Below are 21,999 nucleotides of genomic sequence, written 5' to 3'. Positions count from 1 at the left end.
TAGCCCTCACGATCCGCTCTCTTGGACCGGTCATTCCAGTTTTGTGCGAGAAGATAGACCAGAACATGAAGGAAGTGAAATGGTGCTGAGTCAAGCTGGTTATGAACCTACTCGACGTCATGTCGAGGAGGGACGTCGAGGAGGCTCCCCGAGTTCAAGAGGTGACGATGCCGAACGTTTGGCCAGAAGGAGAAGAGAGATAAGTCGCGGGAAGAGGGTTATGGAAGCGGATTTAGAAGCCACACCGGAAGAAGAGGCTGTTGAAATGGAAGAAGAAGAAGCTGTTGAAATGGAGGAAGAGATCAAACCTGCTAAGCCCGCCAAAAGGAAAGGAAAGAAGAAGAAGCCTCCTACTCCTGAGGAGTACTATAGCTATCTCAAGTCGCTGGATTTCGAAGGCACAAGACATCCTCATCGGGAAATGATGGCTGCTTTGGGAATTGCTGAAGATGTGGACTACCTTGCTGAGATGTGCGGTTTAAAAACCTTCCTTGGTATAGTTTCGAGGGATATCAAGAGGAGACCTGCCAGCTCCTAGCTACTCTCGACGTACACTTCTACGCGGATGATCAAGAAGAAGAGAATGTGAGAGGTTTTGGATACATCACGTTCTCTGTCAAGGGAAGAGACCACTCACTAACGATCAGGGAGCTCAATCTCTTGTATGGATTCTCGAGCAAAGAGGGATTGGTGCAAAATTTCGATAAGCGCGACCAGGAGATTACATACCTTCGAAAAGCAAGAGTTCCTCTATTAGAAGCCCAGTGGTGAGGTATCTACACCAGTCCATTGCCAGCATGTTCTTTGCAAAGAAGATCACCGGTACCATGAGTGAAGGCGAATTGCAACTTCTGGACTTAGCCCTCATATTCCCCTTTAGAAACACTAGAGATGGGGCAGAAATGGTGGGAGATAGAGGAAACGCCCCTCTAATAGCCATGTTCTTGGATCATTTATTAGGATACAAGGAGTATGCTGCAACAATGCATAGGACAGGGCGCAAAGGAAGCTTGACCATTGGCAGAATTCTGACACCGATTCTGGTAGCTGCGGGTATAGACGTGAGAACAGGAGACGCTTCCCCAACTTGGATCGATATGGCGTACCTAAGGAAGAAGGGTTACCTTGATAAAACAGCTCCTGAAGGCGTGTTGCTCTGTGTTCAACCACCCTGAAGAAGGGAATTCTAGGCTGCTTCTACCATGCACGAATCACACCACGATTAGGGCTGGTGAGAACATCGACTTCTGCCCACCATCCTTCATTCTCTACGATTCACAAGTCGCCCCTGCCTCTCCACCGCCTCAAGCAATGCACGAGGACGACCAGGAGCAAACCCAAGACGCTGCTGATGATTATGCACCAGAGCGGTTCTTTTTCGAAGAATACAAAGCCCCTAGGCAGACCAAAAGCGAGAGAGAAGCTCACAAGCGCATAGGACTCCTGCAAGGGTTGGGAAAGTTTCAAGGGAAGGCAATGCGAGGATTGTCAAAGAAGGTAGACTCATTGACCACCATGGTGAAGAAGATGGCGCTTCAGATCACAGACCTCCAGAAGAAGTCCAAGCATTCCCCATCATCATCAGAAGAGCGAGGTACTTTGAGAAGAAGCAGTTCCACAAGCATGGCTCCAAGACACGCGGTAAGGGCTGATTCTCCCAGATTTTCATCCTTTGAACCACGCCAGAGGGAAAGCCAAGAGGAGTCTGCACATCTCCCCAAACGTTCGCAAAGGCATCGCAATAAGCGGAAGGCTCAGCGGTCAAGTCCAGAGGCGGACACGACCAGGGAGCTCGATGACACGTCGAGTCTACACGTCGAGCAGGAACCACCAGAGCCAATAGCTCCTTCTTACACGCAGACGGGTTTTGACAACGAGCAGGAACTTCCAGAGTCAAGCACAGCTCCTTCTTACACGCAGGAGAGCATGGATGAGTTCCTCGACACCTACTTCGCATAAAACCAAAGTATCACTCATCCCCCTAAACCATTGTATTATTTCATTGCATTAGTTTGCTTTTCTGTTTCGTTGTTTGTTTCTCTTGAGCTCTCTTCTGAATTTTTATTACACAAGGGACTGTGTAATTTAAGTTTGGGGGAGGGTCCAGGAAGTATTTGATGTTGTGTTCTGTTTTCTTATTGCATAATCATCTAAGGCATAGAAAAACCAAAAAAAATTTGAAAAATTTCGAAAATTGTAATACAAAAGAAGAGTGTTCATGTAGTTCGCATTGCCATTTTAAGACTGTTTTAGTATGCTTTCATTTAGGACTGTTGCATCATGCATTTGCATTGGAGATTATGATGATTATAACCTTGTAAATATGCTTATTCACTAAGTAGAACTCAGTGCCCTGGTTGTTAGTTCTCTAATGCATAATCGATTGAACTTGAAGTAAGACCGCACCATCTTTTGAATTCAACGCTTGATTTTCTTGTTCTTAGTCAAATCTCGCTTGATCTGATGCCATTCCCTATCTATTTGAACTTGAAATTTGACTTATAATTATCATGCTGTGCATTGTGCTATGAACTCATGGATACCTTAAAATACTTAGACTTTCTTTTACCTTTTGATCACTCTTGCTAGTCCAAGTAGCTGACTTCCATCTTTGGAGTAGTTATTCCCCACCCTTAGCCTTAACCTTCCTTCAAGCCATTTATCATTTGTGTGTGAATGTGAGGCCTTATTCCGATTGAGCTTGGTGGAAAGTGTTAGGTCTGTAACGACAAGGATAGTATCTCATGTAGTTCTGGTTCACGTTATCTGGACCAGATAGGACTAGGTGGGTGCTTAATTCTGGGTTTGGGTTGTGTTTAAAAGAAAGAAAAGGTTGTTGTGGATGTCGGATTCACACACTCAAGTATTTTTGCTAAGTGGGAAAGATTATTCTTGAGGGACAAAATGAATATATAAAAAACTTGTAAATTGATACGAAAATTGCTATATTATTTCTTTCTTTAGCGGAAGCCCCCCTTTACATGGCCATCGGCCTCTATATTTATACACCGATAAACGACATTAAAATGAGTAATTAAGCACAATTATTTCTTCTTAAATGTGTCCGTTTTGATTCTTCGGCTTTAATGCTCAACGTTTGAATTTGAGTTGACTCTGATCTTCATGGGCCTCGCCTCTTTTGGCCCAAGTGTCCGTAAACCGACTTACCCGTGTCTTCTTACACCGAACTCGTGTCACAGTGTAATCACTTCGGATTCTCGAAATGGTGACAACCACTTCGACCGTCCCTTCGGCTCACGGGTCCAATGGGCTTCATCCTTTATGGGCCATTATCTTGATCACGTGGCAATCTTTGGTTGGTCTCGTACTTCTGGTGCGGGATCCGACACCAACAATTAGCCCCCCAAGTTCTTCGAAATGCTATTCCAGTTCGGAGGACTTTAAATGCTCAAGTGGCCAAAGATTGCGCTCGAGAATCTTTCTGATTTCCCGCCGAAAATCTCATCACTCCTTTAATTTTGGCACTATCCATTTTTAACCGAGTGACATCTGTCATCATTATGACCGTATATTGATTAATTACTATTAAAACGGGAAAAACCTTCCCACTTCCCACACGACTTCCGAGGCGGTTTCATCATTAGCTTGAGGTAACTTCTTTTCACCATTACTCTCTTCTTTTACTTTTGTACTTTAATCAAAACCTCTCTCTTCGTTCCTTCACCAAAACCCTTCTTCGCCGGATCTTGAATTTTTCTTTCTTCCCAATGACTTCTGATTCCGATAGACCCGAGTCTCCGTCTTTTGACGAGAGGCGTTCTAGTAACGACGAGTGCACCCGCCCTGGTGACATTGCCGGTCCGCACTACAGGTCCACTTGTACTCTTCAATCCCTCGAGCGATTGAGAGAGCTTTGCCGGATTCCGCTGGAAATTATGGCGGAAGCACAAATAGCTTCCCCCACAGAATCCCCAGAGAACCATCGCGATGGTTACTTCTGTGTGTATGAGATTTATTTCAAGGGTTGCGGGCTTACCTTTCCTCTTCCCGAAGCCCTAATTTTATACCTTGCGGCTCTTGAAATCGCTCTTCCTCAATTAACCCCCAATCTTCTCCGTACAATTCTTGGTATTATAACAATCGCGGCGGAGGCCGGTTATGTTATCGGAGTTGCTGAACTGAATGAGCTTCTGAGCGTGAGAAGTTCATCGAAGAAAACGGGATATTTCTCAGCATATCCTAATGCCAATAGGAACATCATTTCGCATCTTCCAAACAAGGATGAAAATTGGCATCATCCTTGGTTCTTGATTAAGAAAACTCCCGCTTCGATTGGAAATCTTGCAGATTTCCTCCCTTCGAAGTGGTCGGCGAAACCTGGTAGAGATTAGGTCGCCCGTATCTTTCCCGGTTGTTTCTTTATCTTTATTAACTAACATCGTTGTTTCATTTCGCAGCTTTCATCGCTTCCAATCTCCCATCTGAAGAGTTCATCGAATTCTTCAAAATAATTCTTGAAGGGGAAACCCTTTGGAATTCCTTCACTCTCGAACGATTCATAGAGGCTAACCACAGACTCAGGATGAGTCCGCCCGGTCATCTTCACCAAATTCCTCCCCCTCCCTCAACTCAAGGAATGTCATCTCGGGCCCTTGCGGCCAAGCGTAAGTTGCTTTCCAAGCCGATGGCTGAGGCTTGCGAGGAGAAGAAGAAGTTCCTCGCGACTTCCATAGACAAGAAGGACTACAGTAGAACCTTGCTGGTTGATGATGGCAGCACCGAGGGAGCTCGATCTGTCGCTTCCTTCAGACTAACCCCTCGTCGCGATCGTCGCGACTCACGTTCTCCTCGGAGGGTTCAATCTCCTCGCCGTGATTCACCTCGTCCTCCCCGAGATGATTTTAGTAACGAGCCGATTAAGAACTTGGTTCGCCGGAAGAGAGACAAGTCTTCTCGCAGCGATTCTTCTCCGCAGAGGGAAAAGTCGAGGGCCCGGACTGACCGCTCACCTCGATCATCCCCTCCTCCTGAACCAATGGGTCCTCCACGTCCGGTTGATATGTCTTCCTCCTCCCAGCCTGATAGTGGAAAGACTGCTCGGAGTGCGTCTCCGAAAAAGGGAGATTCTGAATCTCGAGATGCTCCCTCGAGGCTGAAGCCTGCTCTTGTACCTCAAGTCAAATCGCTTTCAGGTTCGGTGACTTACACACACTTAAACTTTTTGTTAAAATTCCAATTTTTACAACCCTTCCTTCTTCGCAGCTATGGAGAAAGAGGGCAGCGTCTTCCGATGCTTCAAGACCCGATCGGGTTTGATCTTGCCAGACTTTGACAAATGGCGCCCTGCGATTCGTGAACGTTATTTGCTTCACGCGCATCACTCTTCTCGGGTCTGTTCCGCTTTCTTTTGTGTATATATATTTTTTATTGTATTGCCATTCTGCGAACTGACTCGTCATCCCGGATTCATGTATAACGCCAGGCTCAAAGCGAATTTAACGACATGATCGAACATTACGAAGGGTTGGTCATTGGACGGGAGAAGGAGATCGACATGTGGAAGAAGAAATTCTCAGCGCTTGAGGCTGACCTCAACTCTTCTGCTGGCTCTAAGCACGATTTGGAGGATAAGGTCGATAGGCTAACGTCGGAGTTGGCGCAGGTAAAGGGGGAACTGCAAGACTACTATGACCGGAATTACAAGCTCCAGGACGAACTGTCTGGTGTTCAGGGTAGACTTCACGAATCCGAATCAGCCGCCGACACCCTGAACAACCAACTTATCGAGCTCGACGCGAAGTACAAGGCGCTAGCCAAGTTGCGTGATTCTGAATTGGCAAGGTCGGCATCGAAGGCCAGAAAGGAGGTTAAGGGACGCGGGATGGAATTGATCCAAGGGGCCATTCGCTTCATGCAAACCGAGAAAGCTAGGTCGGACTTGGAGTCAGACATCAAGGAGCACGAAAGCAACTTGATTCTGCTGGACCAAATCCATGAAGCAGATTTCTCCGAGGAACAAGAAAGGACCAAGCTGTCGACTAACCTTTCTGAGAAACGGAGTCGCTTAGCAGCTCTTCCCACTTCGATCTTCAACCCGCTCGACTTCGAGGCTTTCTTTACTGAATCGCCTCCTCTCAGTGAATCGGGTTTAGACTGGGCAGGTAACGCTTGGTTCCTGTGGCTTACCTTTTTCTTATCTTGTACCTTTGATTGACTGGAATCATTATTTCTAGGTTCAAGTGGGACGGAAAACGTTGTCCCGCCCGCAGCTCCAATGGTACCAGAGGTCACTCCGGAGGTTGGTTGTACCGCGGAGGGTGGTCAAGGAGCTTCATCTGATCAAGCAGCTGCCAAGGACGCGAATGAAGCTTCGACTGTTGAGCCGGATTCCGAGGTGGAGATCGCTCCGTAGTGGCTGTGTCCACTTTAAATTGGGGATTGTCCCTTTATTTTTAAGACTTAATTTCAAACTTGTCTTTGCCTAAGGAGGCTTTATTATTTTCTTTTGAATAAAATATTTGCCTGAGGAGGCTTTTAAACCTTTCTAGGTTGTGGCCCAAGGGGGTCTGGTTAAAATTATATGCGGGTTTGCAAAGTCCGCTTTTAACCTTTTGTGGCCTTGTGGCAATGCTTTCGAGATTTTTAGGCTGATCAGACCTTTCTCTTTAGAATGCGAGAGCTGAGCTCGGCTTAAAGCGAGTTCCCCACTTCGGGTTTAGTCAACTCGGTAAACTTGTCAGGCTTGGGCCCTAGAAACTTTTGCAATCAATGTGACGGTTGCTCTTTCCCTTCTTAAAGAGAACGGCTCGTCTTTTAATGTAATAATTACCTTTTCTCGATTTTCCAAAAGTGGTTTAACCCACTCGGAAACGCTACCATTAATGGATTTATGGTTCCAAGACAAACCCTAAATCATTATAAATAAAGGCTTACCTACCTCTAGGCTTTATTAAACATGACTATAGAATCTCACTTGAGAAATATTCTAAGAATGGAAAACGAAGAAGTAGCCCCCATCGCTCCCGGCAGCCCCCTTTTCTTGTCCGGCGACGGATTTGAACCGGCTGGCGTTCTCTTTCCTCACGCCGTCTTCCACTTCCCTTCAAAGGAGAAGAAAGAGGCTTGCGATTTCATCGACAAGGTAAATATTTAAAGTTTTTTGATTTAAAAACTTCTTCGTTTTGCCTTATTCATTTTTTTTATGCTAGGTCGCTGACAAGCACCGTCGCTTGTGTGAAGAGAGACAGCGGCTGGGACTCAAAAGACAGACGCTCGAGGCTCGCATCGCCCGGGTGGAAAGGAAGATACGGGCCCTGGAGAGCGATCCCTTTCAATGGGAGTGGCGGAACTTTGACTCCGTTGCTGAGATCCCGAAGATGCTTCGGATGTATCTCCGCGCTAGAGGAGTCCCGGGTCCCGTGAATGCCCCTGTCTGCGCCGTTTCGTCCGACAGTGAAGAGGAAGAGGACTTGGAGGAGGAGGCCAGCAACTGCCGGAGACGCGTTCGGGATCGTTCCGAAGTGGATGCCACGAACAAGGCGTCCACTTCGGAAACTAAATCGGCGATGAAGGAGCCTGTTCCCGAGCCTCTCCCATAAGTGTTCTTTAATTTCTTCACTTTTTTCTTTCTTTTTTTTTAAAAAAAAAAAAACTCGTGATGGGCTTCGGCCCTTTTTATTTATGGAAATATTTGCAACTTTCCTCTCTTTTAAAATATTCTCGGAGATGCACCTTTTAATGCAGGATCTGTTTGAGGGCATGAATCTCTCCGCGAATCACTCCATTCCTTGGATAGAATCCGCAGCTCGCTAAGGATATGGGGTTCCTATAAATTACAGGTTTAATTTCTCTTTACTTCTCACCCTTCTTTTCATTTTGGCAGGTATGGAGTTCAATCTTCGCTGTTCGGAGTCTATGCCCGACTTCTCCAGAATCGGAATGATGAATGAAGGTGTTCCAAATGAGCCAAACAGGCATCCTCCTCCACTTCGCGGCTTCTTGAGATCTCAGATCCGAGCCCCCTGTGAATTGATCAGGGATCTCCCAACCAGAGAGCAAGGAACGGCGATGGCGTTCATAGAGGCGCTCGAGCTTCAACACCGGAAGCTTACGTCAGAAAAGAGGAGACTTCGGAAGAGGATTAACCGGATGCAACGCAGGCTTACTACAGTGTCAAGAAGTCTTCACATCCTTGAATCTCACCCCGGAGAATGGATCGAGCTCGGGATTTCTGACTTTGCTCGAATTCCGGACTGCATGATGCCGATCCTCGATCTTGCTGGTCAAGGAGTTGAAGTGTTCTGCTCGTCAACGAGTATTTCGTAGTTCGAAGTGTACGATGAGGGACACTTCGTCTCTTCTTTTTTTTTTGAATAAACGCTTTATTTCCAATCTCTTGTATGTTCGCATAGCCGAACCTTCTTCCTTTAATAAAGAAATAAAACAAAAAATTTTATTAATAGCTGAACTCGTTTTCGAGCTGCCTACGTACCCATTTCGGGATCAAGCCAAATCGTAGTTCATGTATATAAACAATGCATGTAGCCTTTAAACATAAAACTTCTTTAAGTTGATCACATTCCAAGGTCGCTTGACTGGATTGTCTTCTAGGTCTTTTAACCTATAAACGCCGTTTCGAACCACTTCGGTAATAATGTAAGGTCCTTCCCAATTAATACCAAGTTTTCCAGCACCTTCTTCTTTTTTATTATCAAAGACGCGTCTTAATACGTAATCTCCCACGAAGAACGGCCTACTTTTAACTTTAGAATTGTAATATCGGGCTGCTGCTTGTTGGTAATTCTGGATCCGAATTAGAGCTTGATCACGCCTTTCATTTATGGTATCCAGTGAATCGTTAAGCATTGCTGAATTTTCTTCCTCATTTAACGGTGCTTCTGTTCGACGAAGTCCGGGCACATTGAGTTCAGCTGGTACTACCGCTTCCATGCCATAAACCAAAGAGAATGGAGTTTCTCCTGTAGGTCGCCTAGGGGTTGTACGATAAGCCCACAGGACGGGTTGGAGTTCTTCATACCATCCTCCCTTTAGATGACTTAAGCGTTTCTTGAGATTGCTTAATATCGTCTTGTTCGCGGCTTCGGCTTGTCCGTTCCCTTGCGGATATCGTGGAGTAGAATAACTAACTTTGATTCCCCAGTCCGCACAAAAGGCATCAAACTCGTGTGAAATGAATTGTGGCCCGTTATCAGTGACTATTTCGTATGGAACTCCATGTCGACATATAATGTTTTTCCAAATAAAGGTCTTCACCGCCGAATCCTTGATACCAACATACGCCTCAGCTTCAATCCATTTTGAAAAGTAGTCCGTAAGGACTAAAAGGTACTGTACACCTCGAGTTGATTTGTGCAATGGCCCAATGATGTCCATTGACCATCTCATAAACGGGTATGGGGCGGAAATGGAGGAGAATAATTCCGACGGTTGATGGATCAATGGTGCATGGAGTTGGCAGCGCTTGCATCTTTGGGCGAACTTAACGCAATCTGTGATCATGGTGGGCCAAAAATACCCCATTCTTTTAACTTTAAAAGCCATAGCTCTTCCTGATGAATGACTCCCACATAATCCTTCATGCACTTCGCTCATGACGATTTCGACTTTGGGCCCAAAAATGCATAATAGGTAAGGGTCACTGACACCTCGTCTATATAACGCATCCTTCGACAGACAAAATTTCGCGCTAACGACTTTCATTTTCTTGGCCTGCCATTTATTCTTTGGGAGCTCACCTGTCATGATGTATTGCTTTATTGGCTCCCTCCAGTCAGCCCCCCAGTCTTTAGCCGGAATTTGATCAACTTTGTGAAATATCCGCGGCTCTGGTTCGGGATGTTCGTGTGGTTCAAGAATATTTTCCTCGAGTAATGGCTCGGTTTCTAACATCGTTTCTGGAATCATTTCTTCAGCTAAGACAACGGGTTCCGTGTTAGATGCATTTAATCCTTTTGACTTCCTGCGTTTGTTGGGTGGTGGTTCGATTTCTGGTTCGCCACGGTCGCGTGCCGCTGCTCGAGACCTTGTAACGACGAGGGTTTCCTTGCTGTCTTGAATGCTTCGCTCCGAGATGCACTCTACTGGAATAACTCTCTTTAACTCAGGATCTGATGTTGACGCCAAAGCGGCAAGTGCATCTGCAGTTGTATTCTCTCCCCGAGGTATGCGGATTAACTCGAATTTCGAGAAATTTTTTGATAGATCCTTCACCACTTCGAGGTAAGCTTCCATTCTTGAATCTTTGGCTTCATAGTCTCCAATAAATTGGTTAACTACTAATTGCGAATCGCAATAAGCCAATATTTCCTTAGCTCCAACTCCTTGTGCTAGTCGAAGTCCGGCAATAAGGGCTTCGTATTCTGCCTCGTTGTTGGAGGTATTGAATAACAATCGGAATGATTGTTCTAGAATTTCTGATGTCGGAGATTCCAACCTAATTCCCACTCCGGATCCTTGCTTTGTTGAAGACCCATCTACGTGTAATTTCCAAGTTTGGTTCTCCGGTTGATCTATCGTTCCAGGTATTGGTAGTTCGGTCAGGAAGTCTGCTAAGACCTGAGCCTTCATACTGATCCGGCTTTTAAACTCTATGTCGTACTCGCTTAATTCCACCGCCCATTTCGCCAAACGTCCGGATTGACTTGGACTATGAAGTATTGTTCTGAGTGGTTGGTTAGTTAATACCTCAACCGGATGGGACTGAAAATATGGACGCAGCTTCCGAGCCGAAGTTACCACCGCGAGTGCAAGTTTTTCCATCATTGTGTACCTGGTTTCCGGATCCGTCATTGACTTGCTCACGTAGTAAATTGGTTTCTGCTCCCCACGGTCTTCCCGAACCAAGACTCCACTAACCGCGTGGTTTGAAACTGAAACGTACAAGTAGAGTTTTTCATCCACTTCCGGTTTGGACAGTATAGGTGGAGTGGTTAAGTATGCCTTAAGCTGCCCAAAAGCTTCTTCACACTTCTCATCCCAAAGGAATCCTTTGTTCCCTTTTAGAATTTGGTAGAAAGGCAACGACTTATCTGTTGACCTCGAGATAAAACGATTCAAGGCTGCAATCCGCCCAGTCAACCGTTGTACTTCTTTGAAGTTTTTCGGAGATGGCATGTTTAGAAAGGCGTTAATTTGATTTGGATTGGCTTCAATCCCTCTTTCTGTCACGATATAACCAAGGAATTCCCCGGATGGGACTCCAAATGTGCACTTCGCCGGGTTCAGCTTCATTTGATATTTATTGAGAATATCAAAACATTCCTCCAAATGCTTAACATGATCTCCTTTCTTCAACGATTTAACCAACATATCATCTATGTAGACTTCCATAGTCTTCCCGAGGTGATTGTGAAACATTTTGTTCACCAACCGTTGGTAAGTCGCTCCTGCATTTTTCAAACCAAAAGGCATTACCTTGTAACAGTAGATACCTCTATCTGTGATAAATGACGTCTTTTCTTGATCGTCGGGGTTCATCATTATCTGATTATAACCCGAGAAGGCGTCCATGAACGTTAACAGCTCATTTCCAGCGGTGGACTCTACAAGTCGATCTATATGCGGGAGCGGGAAACTATCTTTGGGACATGCTTTATTTAGGTCTGTAAAGTCGATGCAAACCCTATCTTTCCCATTCTTTTTCTTGACAACGACAGTGTTTGCTACCCACTCCGGATATTGCACTTCTCTTATGGACCCTATCTTCAAGAGTTTATCCACTTCGTCGTTTACTATTTTTGCCCGCTCCACTCCAAGCTTTCTTCTTTTTTGTTTCACCGGTTTGAAGCTTGGATCTACGTTTAGTTCATGACAAATTGTACTCGGATTTATGCCCGGCATGTCCGCTGCTGACCATGCAAATGATGCTTTGTTTTTCCTTAAGAGTTCGATCAAAGCTTCTTTTATTTGGCCAGTCAAAGTTGCTCCAATTCTAATTTTCCGGTCCGGCTTGTCTTCTTCCAGTTCCACTTCGACTACTACATCCTCTTTCTTCTGCCCACTAGGAAACTTTGTTTTTTGGCCTTCTTTCGCGGGCTTCGTTAATTGCTATTGAATCTTCATACGGTGGCTGGCTAAGTAGCATGTTCGCGAAGCTTCTTGGTCTCCCCGAATTGTTTCCACCCCATTTGATGTTGGAAATTTGATACATTGATGGTATGTAGAGGGAACTGCTTTCATTCGATAAATCCAAGGAGTCCCAAGGATGATGTTGTAAGCTGCGGGCTTGTCGAAGACGACGAAGTCCACAATTTTTGATACTTTTTTGGCAAGGACCGGTAGCTTGATTGTCCCGAGAGACATGGCTGATTCGCTAGTGAATGCAACTAATAGAGTCGGAGGTCCTACTATGTCTCCTCGGCTGATTCCCATTTTCTCTAGAGTACTTAAAAAGATCAAGTCGACCGAACTGCCTGTATCTATAAGGATCCTTGATACTTCGAAGTTTGCGACGTCAAGAGTAATGACTAGAGCATCGTCATGCGGTCTTTCGAGATGCCGCGTTTCTTCTTCGTTAAATGATATTGAAGCACCTTGAAAATCAACTTCTTCGCTCAAGCTTGCTTTGAGTAAGACATTTCGTCTATGTTTTTTGATGGAACTTATTGAATCTCCGCAAAATCTGGAACCTCCTAGAATCACATTGATCTTCCCCTTCGAACTCCTTGGTTCTTCCTCGTTGGATAACCTTGGTCTTTTGGAATCTTGATCTTTGGAGTTTTCCTTTGCTTCGTGGTATTCCTTCACAAAATCTGTTATATCGAATTTAGAAAGATTGCCACTAGCCCAAAGCTCCGCGAGGTGCTTTTTAAGAACGCTGCAATCCTTGGTTAAATGTCCGGTTACTTTATGAATGTCGCAATGTAGACTTTCATCACGGACCCAAGTATTTGATCTTCCTTTCCCTTGGAATTGCTTCCCGACGGAATTGTTGAAGGGTTGCGACCCAAACTTCCTTGGTCCTTTGCTCTCTTTAGGCTCGAACTTCTTGGTAGGGACGGTGATTGCCGGCTTTTCTTGTTTATTCCGTTTGGCAAAACTTTCTTTTTCGTCTTCTACCTCCATCCAATTGTTTGCGCGGAAGAGTGCATCCTGAATTGTGTCTGGTTTATGAAGTATTAAGTCTTCTTTAAACCTTGAATCATGTCGCAATCCTTTTCGTAGGGCGGATAAAGCCGATTGCTGGGAGATTCTTGGGAGTTTTGACAGCACTCCTTTGAATTTAGTGTTGAAAACTCGAAGTGACTCATTAGATCCTTGCGTTAAGTTCCAAAGATCGGCATCCGAGACGCTTTTATCCATAAGGATAGAGTATTGCTTTAAGAACACGGCTGATAGTTCGTCGAAATTGCTGATCGAACCCGGCTCTAATTGGGTGAACCACATTAGAGCTTGGCCACATAGATTTTCCGAAAACAGCTTGCAATAGCCTGCGTCCTCATCAGCTTCATCCAACTCGACTCTTCCTGCAGCGATCAGAAAGGCTGCAAGATAGCTTTTTGGATCCTCCAATCCGCTGTAAGGGTCCAACTTGAGCTTCCGGGAATCTTTGATCCTCAAACTTGCAATTCGCGGGATAAAAGGGGTTCGCCTAGCTTCTTCAATGACTCGATTGATGTCTGGCTCCGAACTTGTAGCCTGATGAAATTTTGATTTCATTTCTTTTAATTCCTGGCTAACTTTCCTCATGGTCTCGAACTGGTCGAGGTTCTCCTGCTCGTACTGAGCTGCAAGTTGTTCTTCATCCCCGAGCTGCGTCTCTTCTTCCGACGTCTGAGCTACATTATTAGTAGCACCGGGAGTTGTTTGTCCGCTGGTTTCATTTCGTGCAGCGGAATTTGGCGAGTTGAATATCCCTCTTCGGGTTCCCACCGGGTTTCCTGCACTTAAAGAGCGAACACGAGTTTGTATATTATTGACATTTTGACTAAGAGATACCTGGGATGTTTGCAACGTATCGACGGCCTTCTCCACATCCGAGAATTTTTGTGATATGTCCGACATGGTTTGCTGCATAGCTTTGAGGGTTTCGGCCAATGATGTTTCAACGGCGTCTCCTCCGGACATTATCGCTTATCTCGGAAATGTAGAAAAGAAGAAATCTGACCACTCAAGAATCCTGATAATCCCCACAGACGGCGCCAAAATGTGGATGTCGGATTCACACACTCAAGTATTTTTGCTAAGTGGGAAAGATTATTCTTGAGGGACAAAATGAATATATAAAAAACTTGTAAATTGATACGAAAATTGCTATATTATTTCTTTCTTTAGCGGAAGCCCCCCTTTACATGGCCATCGGCCTCTATATTTATACACCGATAAACGACATTAAAATGAGTAATTAAGCACAATTATTTCTTCTTAAATGTGTCCGTTTTGATTCTCCGGCTTTAATGCTCAACGTTTGAATTTGAGTTGACTCTGATCTTCGTGGGCCTCGCCTCTTTTGGCCCAAGTGTCCGTAAACCGACTTACCCGTGTCTTCTTACACCGAACTCGTGTCACAGTGTAATCACTTCGGATTCTCGAAATGGTGACAACCACTTCGACCGTCCCTTCGGCTCACGGGTCCAATGGGCTTCATCCTTTATGGGCCATTATCTTGATCACGTGGCAATCTTTGGTTGGTCTCGTACTTCTGGTGCGGGATCCGACACCAACAGTTGTGATCATCATTAAATGGAAAAAAGAAAAGTGAAAAGAGTCCTAAGGAGAAGTAGCTAAAGCAAGAGAAGTCTAGTAAAGGATTTGGGTGTGCTAAAGTAAAGGAAAAAGGGTTCTGTAAATAGCTTAAAGAGAATGGGCAAAAGCCTTGTGTTTATAAGAAGAAAGAAAAGGGAACCTTAGTTGTTAAAGAATCCTAATCCGCTAGACAAGGTAAAAAGAAAAAGAAAGCTTCTCCTAGGATAGAAAGCAAAGAAAAGAAAGGAATGATTTGAGTAAAGTTTGTAAATGCTTTGAGTGCAAAAGGGTAGAGTTAAGTTCATGATTCTGGGATTAGAAATAGGACCTCTATTTGGGTTGATATTGATTACATTCTGGGTAGATGGGGTTCTATCTTTGTATGCATAACTTGATACTCACCTTTAGCATTCTACTAAAGCTCAATCATTCTTGAGAGATCCCCTGTGACGATTTAAACCAGATCTTTAAGGGACCATCTTTGTCTCTAGACCTCTACCCTTAAGCCAAATGTGTTCATATCCACTGCATAGTATGAGTCACTGTTCCTGCTTAATCAATGTTAAAGGGAATGTGCTGATTTGAATGCTTGAATTGATTAAGGCAGAGGTTAGGTTGAGATGTGAAGGAGATGGCTAATGTTTTTAAGTAGAGATCAGTTAACCTTTCATTCTATAATTAGCAACCTGGACATTGAATTCACTTATTCTATATGCATGTTTTTGGTTCTGAGTCTCTACCTTCAAACCTCTTCTCCAGCTTAGTTCTATTTGTTTGCTTGAGGGCAAGTGATATGTCTATAATTTGCATGATTTAAGCATTCATTCTTCATCACTTTGTCATTGTTTCAATCACATTTCATCTCATTAGTAGTCGTTTTAGTGTGTTTTGCATACTTAGGACGTTTTTGCATTAGGATTGCATGTGCATCGCATATTTGGTTGTTTTCAGGTACTTTGGATGCTTTTGGAGTTCAAACAGAGGAGAAACAGAACAGAAACTCAGAACGCTCAATCACTCCCTCAGCCAAAGCACTCGATCGCAACCCCGGAGCAATTTCAGAAGAAACCACTCAATCGCAAGATCGAGCAGAAGCTGTCATGAAGGACATATCACTCGATCACAACCCCGGAGAAGCCAGCAGCTTAGTTTCACTCGATCGCAAGCCCGGAGGGATCACCCACTCTACACCACTCGATCACCACCTTGTCATCAGAAGCCCATCTACTCATTCCTCACTCAACCAGACAAGCTGAGCATACGGAAGAGAAGAGAAGTTGAAGAAACCACTCGATCACAACCTCACATCATCTACTCGATCGCAAGGTCGCTGGACCATTCCATCTCGTCTTCACTACAGACCACTCGATCGCAAGACGGAGTTCCCGAAGCCCAGTTTGATCAGTTTCACTCGATCACAGGGAAGCCCATTTCAGCCCATCAGATGCTTGATCGCAAAGTCTCGTTGTGAAGACCACTATCCCGAACTTTCCTTATTTAACTTTTTTTCGCTTATATAAGCAGCCTCTAAGGGTTTTCCCTAGGGCATCCAGTCTTTTATTTTCAGTTTTTACCTAGACTTGTTTTCGTAGCCGCAGTGTGTTCTTCCTGCGACTTTGTATTTGCTTTCAAGTATTTTATAATTCAGTTTTTGTTTCAGTCTTTATCATTTCTTGTTATCATGTTTTCAATCGTTTCATTGCTATTGTTTTTTATTATGTCTGAGTAGTGAATTATATTTCTGAGGATGGGATAGAGTAGTCGTGGTTGTTTTAGTCGATTTAGATGGTTGAGTTTAGATTGTTTGAATCCCTTCTGGATTAGTTGCGCTTATTGCTTGTTCCTTTCTGATCAACTGGAAAATGAATCCAGACATTCCCGCACCCAAAAGGTGTTTGATGGAATGTATGATCCACTAATTCCAGAGATACTCGTCTCTATCCCAAGGTATTGGCCGTTTAGAGCGGGTATTGGCTTTAACAAGTTGATTCGATATTGCCTGCTTAGTTAGAGATCGCTAATGGTGATTAGGTCTGTGTCTAGCTCTGCTTGAGAATTTCTATCACGGTGGTGAATTGATTTGCTTTTGAACTTGTTGTCAAGGGATAGCTTCTGTGAAGTTTTGTCAACCGTCTAAATAGATTAAGGAGACCACGCTATTCGATTACCCTGTCCTTAGGAATCTCTCATCCATTTGATTGCCTGTTATCTTACCTGCTTTGTTATTCTACTGCCTGCTATTGCTAGTTTGTATTCCAGTTTCATTTTATTTCTGTTATTTCGCATTAGGACTGTTAGAAAACCACAACTCTCTGCTTGGCTTGACTTAGCAAATTCTGATCATATCTCATCTGTTTGCATCACACTAGATTGGATTGACAACCTAAAATACTACAACGACACGATAGTGTTTTAGGATTAATTGATCTTTGAAAAAACCTATTATCAATTTGGCGCCGTTGCCAGTTTAGTGTTTATTTGCTATATTTGAGATCATTAGAAACGTTAAGATCAAGTTCGATTTTTTTTTACAAAGTTACTAACTCTGTGTCTTTCTCTTTGTTTGTGTGTTTCAGGTACTATCTCTGATTAATCTGCTCAAGCTGAGCTGATACCTGTTGCATGCATACTAGATCAAAAGGACATCAGAACCTGCTTTTCAACGAGAACATCGACCGTATTGCTCGTGAGTTAAGAGAACAGACAGGCACAGACGTTATGGCCGACGATCAGAACGCAGATTTGCCAAACAACATTGGTGCTGGTGACTTCCCACACAATCACAACCAGCGTCATGGAATTGTTCCTCCACCAGTCCAGAACAACAACTTTGAGATCAAGAGCGGTCTCATTGCCATGGTTCAGGGCAACAAATTTCACGGCCTCCCCATGGAGGATCCACTCGATCATCTGGACGAGTTTGATAGGCTCTGCAGCCTAACTAAGATCAATGGAGTCAGTGAGGATGGCTTCAAGTTGCGTTTGTTTCCATTTTCTCTTGGAGACAAAGCCCACCAGTGGGAAAAATCACTTCCTCAAGGCTCCATCACCTCCTGGAATGACTGCAAGAAAGCCTTCCTGACTAAATTTTTCTCCAACTCCAGGACTGCAAGACTCCGGAATGAGATTTCTGGCTTCACTCAGAAGAGTGCTGAGACTTTCTGTGAAGCATGGGAGCGTTTCAGAGGATATCAGAATCAATGTCCTCACCATGGTTTCTCCAAAGCCTCACTCTTGAGCACCCTCTACAGAAGAGTTCTCCCTAAGATCCGGATGCTCCTGGATACAGCATCCAACGGGAATTTCCTGAACAAGGAAGTTGAAGAAGGATGGGAGCTGGTAGAGAATTTAGCTCAGTCTGATGGAAACTACAATGAAGATTATGACAGAACCATCAGAGGAAGTTCAGACTTAGAGGAGAAGCACCGCAAGGACATGAAGGCCATGAATGACAAGCTGGACAAGCTACTCCTTGTGCAACAAAAGCAAGTCCATTTTCTCTGTGAAGATGAGACGTTCCAAGTCTAGGATGGGGAGACTCTTCAGTCAGACGAAGTAAGCTATGTGCAAAACCAAGGAGGCTACAACAAGGGCTACAACTACTTTAAGCAGAACAATCCCAATCTGTCTTACAGAAGTACCAACGTTGCAAACCCGCAGGATCAAGTATACCCTCCACAACAGCAGACCCAACCCAAACCATTCGTCCCATACAACCAAAGTCAAGGGTTTGTTCCTAAGCAACAATTTCAGGGGAACTACCAGCAGCAACCACCACCTGAGTTTGCACCTCAGCAACACCAAGGTTCTGCTGCTCCTGATTCTGACATGAAGCAAATGCTACAACAGCTTCTCCAAGGACAAGCATCTGGCTCCATGGAGATTGCTAAGAAGATATCTGAATTACACAATAAGCTGGACTGTAGCTACAATGACTTAAATCTCAAAGTGGAGGCACTGAATTCCAAAGTCTGATACTTGGAAGGACAATCTGCATCCACTTCTGCTCCAAAACCTATAGGTCAACTTCCAGGCAAAGCAATTCAGAATCCAAAGGAGTATGCTAATGTTCATGCTATCACCTTGCGCAGTGGTAAAGAACTTCCAACCAAAGAGGGACCTAAGCCAGCCACTGAGGACAGTGCAGACCAAGATGGGCAGGATTTCAGTCTCAATGAAGATCAAGTTGACAAACCAGCTGAAGTACTCGATGGACATACTCGATCAACAACTCGAGTAGCGGCTATACCTGCTGAAAAACCAGTTGCTGCTAAGAACAAGGAGAAGGTTTTTGTTCCTCCTCCTTACAAGCCCCCACTTCCATTTCCTGGTAGACAAAAGAAAACGTTGGCAGATAAGTACAGAGCTATGTTTGCAGAGAACATTAAAAACGTTGAAGCCAGGATACCTCTTGTTGATGCTCTCGCGCTTATTCCGGATTCCCAAAAGTTTCTTAAAGAATTGATAAGGGAGAGAATTCAAGAGGTTCAGAGAACAACAGTTGTGAGCCATGAGTGCAGTGCCATCATACAAAAGAAGGTTGTCCCAGAAAAGCTAGGAGACCCTGGTTCATTTACTCTACCATGCTCCCTAGGTCCATTGACTTTCAATAAATGCCTTTGTGACCTAGGAGCATCACTAAGTCTCATGCCACTCTCAGTAGCTAAGAGGTTGGGTTTTAACAAGTATAAATACTGCAACATCTCCTTGATCTTGGCTGATAGGTCTGTTAGACTACCTCATGGGTTATTAGAAGATTTGCCTATCAAGATTGGAAATCTGGAGGTGCATACAGACTTCGTAGTGTTGGAGATGGATGAAGAACCAAAAGATCCCTTGATCTTAGGAAGGCCCTTCTTGGCTACAGCTGGAGCAATCATAGATGTTAAGCAAGGGAAGATTGATCTTAATATGGGGAAGGATTTAAAAATGAAGTTTGACATCAATGATGATATGCAAAAGCCGACAATAGAAGGACAGACCTTCTTAGTTGAGGAAATGGATCGGCTAGCTGATGAACTGCTAGAGGAACTTGCTGAAGAAAATTACTTAAAATCTGTTTTGACCAAGAGTGGTAAAGCTGGGTATCTCCCTAGTGAGACTTTGAGTTCTGAGAAGTCCTTAGACTTACACAAGGGATTGATGGGGTCTGAAACAAAGGTTATGAGAGCTAATGAAGTAAGTTCAACACATGCTCGACCAACTGATTCCACCAACAACTCGAAGAAGCCTCCAACTGGCCCTGAGAGCTCATGCTCGACTGAACAGCTCGAGCAACAGCTTAAAGCAAGCACTCTGGCATCAAATGATTGGTTGGAACTCAAGGAGAGGTCCAAATGGCAGGACAAAGCCATAAGGGAGTTAGCAGACATTGTGAAAGAGCTGAAGGATCAAATCAAAGAGCTCCATGGAAAAGCCAACCAAGTGCCACTCAACATCAAAGACGTCCCAAATGATGGAGCAACTACTCAGCTTAGCAAAGAAGGATGTGAATTCACATTGGACTGGTCTATAGAAGAAGACTATCCGGATGATCAGAAAGAAGCTTACTTTAAAGAAACGGCCATTGAGTACTCAGTTGCAGACTTGTCAAGAGAGCATGCTGAGTTTGATGATCCATCTACTGAGGAAGAAGAGGAGGCCTCATTTCATCTCCACAAACCTCCCTAGGCCTAATAAGTGTGAGGAGTCAAGCTAGAGACTTAAAACAAGCTCACTTGGGAGGAAGTCCCATGACTATCCTTGTATATAGTTTTTATTTTCTTGTTGTTTTTGATTTGTGTTGATAGTGTTTTTTAGTTCTCAAGAGGCGTAATTGTCAAGAGCAGTAACAGGAGAAATATGGTGAACACACTCGATCGCAACGTCGGGGTATCATTGATGCCTTGCGATCGAGTGCTTTGGTTTAGGGGAAGGCTACATTTCGAAATTTTTATTGAACATACTCGATCACGAGATCGCATGAACACCGTGCTCCACAACCTGCTGGGGTTGCAATTGAGCACGATGATGAGGAGATGGCGGAAGCGCAGCTAGGACCTATCATGCCTACGGATTACACTCAAGCGGAGATGGACGACTACATCGCAAGGCAATTTTCCTGAGGTAACACACCAAAACACAATTGTAAATACCGTTTTTGTTTTTGTTTCTTGTGTTTATCTTGAATTCTTTCACAAATTTTTATTACACAAGGGACTGTGTAATTTAAGTTTGGGGGAGGGTTCAAGACGTATTTGACTTGTTTTTTTTTTTTTTCTATCATTTGAGTCTGCATATCATCTAAAACATAGAAAAAAACAAAAAATTTGAAAATTTCTGAAAATGTATTCCACAAAAACAGAGTGCTCATGTAGCTGCATTGCATTTAGGATCGAGTCTAGAGTGTTTCATTTAGGATTGTTGCATATGCATAGGGGATAATGAGGAAATAACCTTGTAAACATGTTGATTTACTGAATAAACTCAATGCCCTCGTTACTAGTTGTCTGATGCATTTGAATGACTTTGAAGTAAAACTGCACCATGTTCTATAGAAACCACTCGATCGCATGTCATGACACCTTTCCCTGTCAATTTGAACTTGAATCTGACTTATAATTATCATGTTTGCATCGGTTTTGAACTCGTGGATAGAATACATACTTGGATTTTCTTTCACTTATTCACCACTCTTGTTAATCCAAGTAGCTGCTTCTATTGTTGGAGTAGTTTCCCCACCCTTAACCAACCCTTCTTTCGAGCCATGTTATTTGTGAGAGCATGTGAGGCCTATTTCAGGATTGAGCTTGGTAGAACGTGTTAGGTTTGAGCCGACAAGAGTAGTATCTCATGTAGTTCCAATCCGCGTTTTCGGACTTGGTAGGACTAGGTGGGAACTTATTTGGGGATTGGGATTGAGTGTGAAAAGAAAAAGAAAAAAAAAAAAAAAACGGGTTAAAGTCTTTAGGAGAAGGAAATTGAAAATCATGTTCAGGTCTAGTGAATGTTTGGGAAGTACAGAATTATTAAGTTATGCTCTTAAAAAAAAAAAAAAAAAAAAAAAGATGGCAACAAAAACAGAAAAGATTATAAGAGCCATAAGAGTTTAAGAAAAACCAATTCACTAGACTAGACTCATAGAGTATAAGAAAGTTTCTCCTTAAGAACAAGAGCCAAAGAAAAGAAAAGACAGATTGATCCAAGAAAAATATCGAAATATGCCTTTAGTGCAAAAGGGTAGACTTAGGATCATCAATGGGTTTAGAAATAGGACCATCTACTTGTTATTCACAGTTTATGTCATTGGGTAGATGGGATGCTATTCTTGTATGCATAGGTTGGCACTTACCTTTA

The sequence above is a fragment of the Arabidopsis lyrata genome (genome assembly GCF_000004255.2).
Source record: "Arabidopsis lyrata subsp. lyrata unplaced genomic scaffold ARALYscaffold_4, whole genome shotgun sequence".
NCBI lineage: Eukaryota > Viridiplantae > Streptophyta > Magnoliopsida > Brassicales > Brassicaceae > Arabidopsis > Arabidopsis lyrata.
Note: the sequence above shows the minus strand (reverse complement) of the source record.